This window comes from Dysidea avara, chromosome 11, assembly GCF_963678975.1.
Source record: "Dysidea avara chromosome 11, odDysAvar1.4, whole genome shotgun sequence".
NCBI lineage: Eukaryota > Metazoa > Porifera > Demospongiae > Dictyoceratida > Dysideidae > Dysidea > Dysidea avara.
Window position 1 is genome coordinate 9,560,657 of NC_089282.1, and position 9,864 is coordinate 9,570,520.

Genomic DNA, 9,864 nt, shown 5'->3' on the forward strand with positions numbered 1-9,864 from the left:
AAAAATGTCTAATAAATTTTTTTACCTGTGCTACGAAATGTCAAGATACTCTAATTTTTTTAATTAAATTTTAAAAAATATATATGAAAACAATTAAGAATAGTTCAATTAACTCTAATAGAGTTTTTGTGTAATAAATTTTGTTCAGTGTTGAATTATGTAAAGTGTTGAAGTGAAAAATTAAAGTCTCAGATCATTTATTTATACTGATGTAACACCAGACTGAATACATACCATTATTTGCTTTATTTTCGTGCAAATACTTTTTCATACAAAAATCAACATTAATATACAGTACATTGGTACCTGCCCTACACTGTACATGCAAGACCATCTCCACTGACTCCACATTAACAGAAAGTAATAAATTAATGTATCACAATTAATATAGCTAACTATATTGATAATACATATTTTTTTATGGTATAAGTATTGCTCCATTATTTACTCTTGGTAGCTATTACTCAAAGCATTGCCATGCATGTATAGGGAAAATACAGCATGAGGGTTTGTGTCAGACTAGTACAAGCGAAGCCAAGTGCTAACATCGGACTAAGATCCAGCATCTCAATGGCAACTGTGAGGTTAAGCTATTACGGTTTCAAGGAGCTTCTTATGACTTGTGGGTAGCTATATTTCATTGTTCATTGGTGAACTATCTGGCTGGAGTCAGGTGTCAATTGGTGTGTCCCAATTACAAGGATCTATTTTAGGCCCCTTGCTTAACTTCATATATTAATGACCTGCCTATTGTCATCAAACACTCACTTTTGGATTTGTATGCTGAATTGCACTGTAGCCATTTGGATTCGAGCATAGTAGAGATCTGATTTGGATGCTGTGGCTTGTTGGCTGTGCAGTTCTCAATTGAGTTTAAATGTTGTCAAGTTGATAGAAAATTGCAAATAAATCACTTAAATTTTCAGTTAGAGGTACTTTACTAGCTCAAGTAGATTCTGTTCGATATACCTAGGAGTTATACCGTACACTGTTCAGGACCTTACACATATTATGGTCTCTAGAGTAAGATCTTGAATTGCCTCCATTCTTCACTATGGGTCATTGCCATCAGCGGTACTGGCTCTGTGTACTTTATACTGCCTTTGCTTGATTATTGTGATGTTTGGTGTCTACTGCTGCAAATTGACCAGTAATGATTGAAAGAGTGCATTCCAAGTTCCTTAAGAAAATTCCATCATTTAGATTATTAACAGAGTGTCAACAATGCCATACTGCTATTTAAGTTTTTAAGTCCATACACTCCATAGATAGCTATTTTTCGATACTCTAAATACGTTACTTGTACTGGTCATCGTGTTAGCCGCAATACCAATCATCCCAGGGTGTTGCGTACATCTACAGAAAAGGTCTTTTTATTATCATGGGTGTGTTCTGTGGAGCAATCTATATACAATCAACTGTTGTAGAGGCTACTACTCTTTTGTTGTTCAAAAAAAAATTATTGGCATTAAATATTAATTCTTTGTATTTGCTCTGTGTGTGTGCGTGTGTGTACCGGCATGTTTATTTTCACGTGGTGCTGTAGACCACGTGGGGCCCATGTAGTCTGGCAGCGCCCGCCCCTCCGCTTTTAGCTCTAAAAGCGAAGGGGCGGGCGCTGCCAGACTAGGGCCCATGTATGTGCTGATGACCGGCTGGGATTTTGAATCTGTGTTGGCTGCTCGTCTAGTAGCTGTTCCGGTAGACCCAGATTTCGCTGTTATTTATAGCTGACCCTGTCCTGAAGTTGTTGCGATTCCGACGATTCAGGAAGGAGTGAGTCGATATTGTACGTGTACTGAGTAATTAAGCTATGATGAGCTATTAGTTCCTGTATCATGTGCTTGTGTTGTACTTATTGCTTCTGTACTTGTGTGTTTATTCACGTTTCAAGGGGTTGACACACAGGCACTCACTGTAGGTAGATCTGCGACCGCGGTCAAAATCTATGTCAAAGGTCAAGGCCACCAAAATCGTGCCAATTCAATGGTCAAGGGTAAAAGCTTCCAACCCACAATTGAAAAGTGCTGAAATATCATCGCTAAGTCACCGGTCAAAGGTCGGAAAAGGCTCTTAGTCACAGGTCAAAGTGAAATTTCGGCCGGTCAAGACTTTGACCGTGGTCACAGATCTACCTACAGCTCGTACCTACGTGACACCCCCTTGCGTTTGTTCCGAGGTTTGTTCTTTTTACGCTCTTGTATGGAAGAACGGCGCCTATGCCGAATATTTGAGCTAAAATAAAAATCAATCAATCAATGAATCATCTGGCGAAGATTTGAACTTGTGTCACGTCGTGGTTTTGCTCATTTTTAAACAAAAATTGCTAACTCCACTGAATCAGAAGTGTGTCGTGAAATCGTGTCGACTTCCAGCATAGCTACACTTAATTATATGGTTGCCGGTAAAACGCATAGTATGCTTTGAAGTTTAGTAGTTAATGGGCCCAGGTAGGTAGTTTTTATACAGGTTGTGTACTTCTATGGCTTCCCCACAGGAAATTTGTTCTTTTATTGGCATTATGCACTTGTCAATTTCATGCATCCTCCGCCCCCCCGGGGGTGGGGGAATACAGGGGATTTGACAAATCATGGTGTCAAATTCCCCACTAGTGGGGCAAAATCGGCTGTCAAATCCCCTCTATGTCCCCACCCCCATAGTAGGGGATTTGACAACACCTCAAGGATGACTAAGCGCATATTTCATGCATGCGACTAGTAATAAACCTGCCCTGTAGCTAGTAAAATTATAGCAAGTGCGATTTTATTGTTTAGAAATGCAACTACCGAAAATTGGTCAGTGAATTGGACAACTGTCAATTGCCCCAGGGGTGGGGACAAGAAGCAATGTCAAATCCCCACCTGGGGTGTGGGGACGCTCGGGGGTGGGGGGGTGGGGCATGAAATTGATAAGTGCATTATGCAGACATTTGAATGAAAAGATTTTAGCGGGTCAATTAGTACTACCAAGAGTTCATAATACAAGTAAGGGAGTTATATTATGAACTCTTGGTACTACAAATGAGCCAAACTTTAAGAATTTGTATCATAATTCCATCCTTGATTTATTAAATGTCAACAAGATAATATTATTTCTTCAAACACACAAAGAATTGCTACACTTAAGCTTGCTATGCCTCTAGGCCATAGTTCTTGCATGCAAGATTTCAGACCTGCAGCTTTATTCGTCTGGTTACAGGAGCTGCGAAAGTGATCTGTCTAAATGTTCTCAATTATAGGACAAAATATTTATTATCAGTTGGCACTGCTCATAATGCTTGAATCTGATCAAGTCTTTTTGTGCTTGACTAGATATGAAAGAGAAATGCCAAATATATACAGATATTTGCTTATTGCCTGTGAATTACAAAGCTCCTTAAAGTTATCCCAATCTTAAATTCAGCTACACGTGAAGCCCATGCACATCAAATAGTCACCTAGGTATGTCGAAAGCAAAACTATTTTTATAAGCACTGAAAGCATGGGACACCCACAATAACAAGTAGAATGTCCTTGACAGTAGCAGCCTGGCTATACACTATCCAGAAATGGGATAAAATGTCAACAGTTTTCTTCTCTAACATTATTGAAACACTCTAATAGAGCAGTCACCTATTACACAATTAGTACGATCAAAAGGTCTGAGGGCCATGCCCATTTAGAGTAATTGACTGCTCTTCTCGATGCTTGGAGAGAAACAAAGAGAACAGCCAAAACCAATGCCATGCTATGGCATGGTTCAAGATAAAAGTTCAGGTTTTGTGAGCTGCTTCCATATCATAATTTCAAAAGATTGGAGGTGATTTCTGTATTGTATAGCAGGGTTTGGGATACTGTGTATTAGGGATGATGGAAGTTTACACTTTCTCGCCAAAAAATATTGACCAGACACCAGCCTCACAATACTACATGATGCCGTGGCAGTATTGGGTACAAGTTGAAAAGTGCCTAAGTATGATCTGAAATACTTCCAATAGGTTGTTACAAAAAATTATTCGGTGGGATTTTCTACTGACTGTCGGACTGACTGATGCCTTCAGACAAGTGTAACATGATAATGGATAAGGCTACAGGCTCACTTTTCAAGTCGCTTCAGCCAGACAAGTGGCTTTTGGCATTATACCACAGTAAATAAAATGCATGCTTCATGGACTTACTCCTTTGTGTCCCATTAATCTTTGCTGAAAGCACAAGGGTCTATTCACGGCAGCACCACACTATGGCTTCCCTACATGGTTTTCTGTTGTGACTGGATTGATTGCAGATTTCCTTCTTCTAGTGCTCTTCGTTTGTAATGCTCTGTAACTAGCTGAGCATAGCTAAAAACAAAGTGTAATGTATATTCCAGTAATTGATAGTTGGGGTGCATGTTCAGACAAAAACAGTACACTTAGTGCAAGTTCAAAGAAATAATATAAGTAGTGAAACAAGGAAGGTTGCCTACACCTGAAGGTATACTAGTGGAAGGGTAGAGCTGTCCATGAGTATATCTTCAGCTGTAGGAGACTGGTAAGTATAAACAGTGGACCTGGGGGCCAAGGACCCTGGGACACAAGGACCTGAGGATCCAACTTTTTGTGGAATTATATACTTCACAGTATTTAGGCCCCTATTTGGTGATTATTAGTTTCTCATCCACCGCCCGCATCCTTCTCAGGCTACCGCATGGTAAGCCATTATTTACTCTGTGCATCCTCAGAAGAACACGTGATACCAAACCGTCATCGATGACGTATTTTAATTAATGCTACAGTGCACCAGGAGTATTGTTATGTTGTTTCCTTAGCAAATTACTGCAGTAGATTCTATTTTCAACTGTTTTTCAAGTCATCTGAAATCCTGCTAGCTCAATAGAGCACGATTGCAACTGAAAACCAATGTTAATTTGTGGGAGGAAAGAAGGAGAATTTGGACAAGGTTTGTACATCAGTGTATTAATGATATAATGGCCTAATGGTAATGCCCTCCTGCCCGCATCATAATAAATAGAAAGACTGGATGAGAAACTAATAATCACCAAATAGGGGCCTTATACAGTCTATATTTGTACTAGATACGTTTGTGAGTCACAGTGGCTAGTCTTGCATAGCCAAACCACTCTTTCTCTGTCACAGTGATCGTAGTGCCTCTTACAATGCCTAGAAATTATAAGCGCCTGCTACCCTGAGGGGCTAGTTGAAGGGTCTGGACTGTGGCACGGCTTAGCATTGGCCTCAGCTAAAGCAACTGGTATTAACCGAGGTTTTAGCAAGCCTTCACCTTCGTGCACCCATGGTGTACCACATGATGCACTAAGTGTAAAGTCTTGGTCGAGGTCTTGGTTATTGAGCTGATGGTGTAACTTGCAGTGATTGCTTCATTTTACCTGGAATACTTGTTTGCACAATTTGTTTCTGAACTGTAGTAGCTATGCATTGTAATAGACTAGTATACTCATTGTGCAGCTAGCCGCAGATCCGTTTTCAGAGGCACTATTTAATAATAATAAACATCATGTGAGACACAGTGACGGAGAAAGGGTGGATTGGCTATGAAACACAATGCACTTCAACTATCTAGTGTTAGGCGCAATCTGTGAATTTGCGCAGTTTATAAATTGCGCCGTGCATTTTGTGAATTCATAAAATGCACAACAATTTATTAATTGCGCAGGTGTCGTACTGACATATGGCAAGGCAGTGCAAGGGGTGACGCGAGATGCGACACATTACAGTTGTATCGGTTGCCGACCTACTGTCGTTCCAAGTGTTGGATCACGAGATTTCCTCGTGGCAGTGTATGCGAGGTGTGAGTTTTGAATCACTATGAGTTTAGACGAGGATGAGAAAGAGGGTCATGCACAGAGAGCCTCTGTAGAGGAAAATATCTCGATCCCAATCACACCTCCAAAAGCAAAACAGTAACTTAACGGAGAAGGTACAGAAGATAACAGATGTTTTGAATGGAATGCAAAGAAGTGATATTTCTAATTCATTGCTGAAACAAAGAAGCCAGTTTGTTTTGTTAAACTATCCAGAGCTCAGCAGTGAAGTTCAGGAAGGTGTTCTATATTTGCCTGCCAAGCAAAAGGTAAAAAACTAAACCTGCTTTGTGCCTGCCCTTCACAGAATTCCGTAATTACAGAATGAGAGTGACAAAACCATCTTAGGCTACCATTGTTTAGTTGTAACAGTTGAGGACGTAGTAGAGTGTGTGCATTCAACTGAACATGGACATGTAGACTACAAGAAAATACTTGCAGTGGTGTGGAAGTATAGTGAATTATGTATGCTATCATATTCTCAAGCATCACAAAAATTTATAGCCACTAGTCATAAGACCTGGACATTGTGGAGATGGGTGGTTAATTATACTGAACAAGTAGTCCAGTTCCCAAGTTTGTAATAATGCCAAGCTGTTGTGAAGGACAGGTCAGGCTGGATTTTAGCTGGTTTTTTTTGCAAGAGACCAAACCTTTGTGATCCCCATAGACATAGCAACTAGCTATCAATTTATGGAGCCCACCTATTGATTTTCTGATATATTAGTTTGGAAAAAGATTGATAGAACAGTAATTTGTTCTAATAGAGCAGTCAGTAAGTGATCTTAGAAGACATCGGTAGGGGCATGCCTCCTGACCCCCTAGGTATTTTCACACGATACTTAGCTTTACAACTACCTGGAACAGACCCCTGATTTCTTCACTGTTCAACATCGCTTGGTATCTTAATTTGGCATACCGCAGTACTTATAATGCAAACATCATGGACCTACTTGAGTCTTCTTTTGTGTATCTTTGCTGACAGTGGAAGATGTTGATTTGTGGTAGCTAGCTTCACGTAATGGCTTCCCTACACATGTAACAGAAGTTATCTGTATTTTCTGTTACTGTAGTGACTTCCCATGCAAGTGGCCTAATTATTGTTGGGGGCATGCTCAGATGAATGCATGAAGTCTGGCACCTGTTTTCAGGTAACTATTTGACTTTACTCTGTTTATGCAGACTACCCACTGATTGAAACTCAATATCCTTTGTTTAAAATGAAATGTATCAAGGGCGTCAGAGTAGGTGAGGGCGTCAGAGTAGGTGCGACCGTCTCACCACTTTTTGGCTGGAATAAAAAAAACTTGCAAATTTGATGAAGCTAAAACTAAAAGTAGTGAACATGCAATACTTAGCATATTACATGTAATGGCAACAATTGACAGAAACAGCACTTGTCTAACCTGTTTTTTACTCAAAACAGTTTCATGTCGACTTCGTCCATATTAAGCGCCTCTAAAATAATATTATTGTTATGTTTTAATTTGGCTTTGAGTCAACTTTGGAAACATTTGTTACAGTTTATTTAATGGTCAGATTTAAGTGTTAAACAGGTACTTTTTGATCACTGACCAGTTTTATCTTTGAACACTTGCCAGGTAGCTAGCTAGTACTATTCACACAGTATGCCAGCCCAAAACTGCATATCTCAAAGTGTGTAGTTTAATTTTTTTCGAATGAGCCTTACCACTTTCACTTTTACTCTGACGCCCCTGAAATGTATTGAAATAAGTTAGACTATGCCACAAAAATTATTATAATTATGCACCTATTAATTGCTTCAGCAAACAGTTCAATATACATCAGTGTACTCATTTGTACCATCAAGTAAACATGTACACGTTTGTATCTATATTGTTCTAACCTTCTTGGTGAATAATTGGATTTCTTGGTGAATCAGTGAATTTCTTTTCATAGTCTGTTGTATATTCCGATGAGTTATGATGTGTCACATGCATTATTAACAGATAATGTTTGTTTATTTAGAATCACTTGATGACTATATTGTCATTCTTGTGGAATGATTAGTTTGGATGATGATATGACTGACATGGTGAGGTCTATGTTGTGCAAACAAATTTTGTATTCATGTGTGGATTCCATAGGTCAGGTGCAATAGTTGCTCATCAGGGGGTAGGAAGACATGTGGTTACAGCCAGGCAAGATGAAAGTGGATATAACTTTTCTAGGTCTTGCTGTTCATCAAAATTGATCAAATGGAGCTGTGCCTTTGTAACTCATGTATTGGAGTATACTTAGCTACATGTGTAACACAGCATAACTGATTCCAAACACTATATGTTTGCACTAATAGTTGTATGAAGTGACATTATGTAACTGCATGTTGTGTTACATCTGCATGCATGGGATAATGTGAGAGTGAAAGTATTAAGTACGTGTACCATTTAAACTGGACTTTAAAGATACGATGTACGATGTTGGGACTGGACTTTAAAGATACGATGTACGATGTTGGGACTGGACTTTAAAGATACGATGTACGATGTTGGGACACGAGTTACAATGCACCAAACCTTATGTGCTGATATGCATTTCATTACTGGTGGAGCATGCATGTGCAGTGTTTGTTTGTGCTGGACAACTGCTAGAAAAACATAATGCAGGCTGGACTGTGTACATGTACCCATCTCGCCATCAATATCAGCTGATCGAAACGAGATGGACCCGCTATTATATAGCTACCACAAATGCTGTCAGTACGCAGAGGGAAAGACAGTATGCACCTTATCCAAGCCACCTGCAAGCACGCAAAGGAACCTTGGAGGGAGAGATAGTCTGCAATGTAGCTAGAATGCATCTTTATCCATGTCCCTTCAGCTAGTAAATATATTAAGGGGGTAAAAGAAGCGTGTTATTCCTCCCTGAAAGCAGCTATGATATCATAACGGCGGTATGCAGAATGGACCAGAATTCAGTTGATGTTCATAAAATGCGCAGCTCTTACGGTAGTTTACAAACTGCACAACAATTTATAAATTGTATAAATTGTTGCGCATTTTATGAATTCACAAAATGCGCAGCGCAATTTATAAACTGCGCAAATTCACAGATTGCGCCTAGCATCTAGTACAGGTATGGAATGTATGAAACTGTGAAGTATATAAAATGCCACTGGGTCCTTGGGTCCCCGGGTCCACTGTTTATACCTACCCGTAGGAGACCTCTCCTGTTTCACTACTTTTTTATTTCTTTGATCAAACTTGCATAAATACTTTCTCTAATGTGGTTTGTACTTGCAATGGTGTACAGTTAACTCTATATTTGTGTTCTTTTGCAGATGATAATGATGAGCATTAAACAGTACCAATTTCTGATAAAATTCAACACAACAAAGTATCTAAGACCACTGAATGAAAGAGATGCATTATTGTTGTTCAAAAGTGTAGCTAAATGACAATCGAGAACATTTGCTACCCTGGTTACCATGGGTTGAGCACACCCAGAAAGAGGAAGACTCACTAATGTTTTTTGAAGCAAGTAGAACAACAGCACTCAGATTCCACTGCCCTTCATTTGGGAATATTTGATAATTCACCTAAACAAATATTGCTTGGCACGGCTATCGCTTTATGGGAAATTAATCGTAATAGTCAAAGTGCAGTGTCCGGGGTTCTGGGTGACTTCTGATATTGAAGGAAAAGGTGTTGCTTTGAATGCCTGTAAAAAAGTAATTGAATATGGGAAAAGTATTGGAATCAATACTTTTGAGATACACACAGCCACAAACAACACTCGTGCCAAATGTTTGGCACAAAAATTGAACTTTAGACAAGCACCAAAAATAGTCAAATCAGCTGAGATCATCAATTCAAAATCAATTGATCACCGTGTGTACATTTTGGATTTGGAGAATTCAAGTTGTGACACTAGTTGTAGTTCATTTACATAGTTATAGGTTTAAATTGCTGAAAATTTTTATGTGGACTGCTGTTTGTGAGACATTTCATGTATCAAACATATTTCTATATGTACATACACACACACACACACGCATACTTATGTACATACATATACACACTCACAGAAGCACAGTCATTTGAT

The 9,864-nt window shown here is 39.1% G+C and overlaps 1 long non-coding RNA gene across 1 annotated transcript; it reads left to right on the forward strand.

Moving 5' to 3' along the window:
* The first annotated feature begins 1,636 nt into the window (after positions 1-1,636).
* On the forward strand, positions 1,637-8,168 carry LOC136239508 (uncharacterized). Its single transcript, XR_010693496.1, has 3 exons — positions 1,637-1,776; positions 7,789-7,855; positions 7,908-8,168. It is a non-coding gene; the product is annotated as an uncharacterized lncRNA (long non-coding RNA).
* The last annotated feature ends 1,696 nt before the right edge of the window (positions 8,169-9,864 follow it).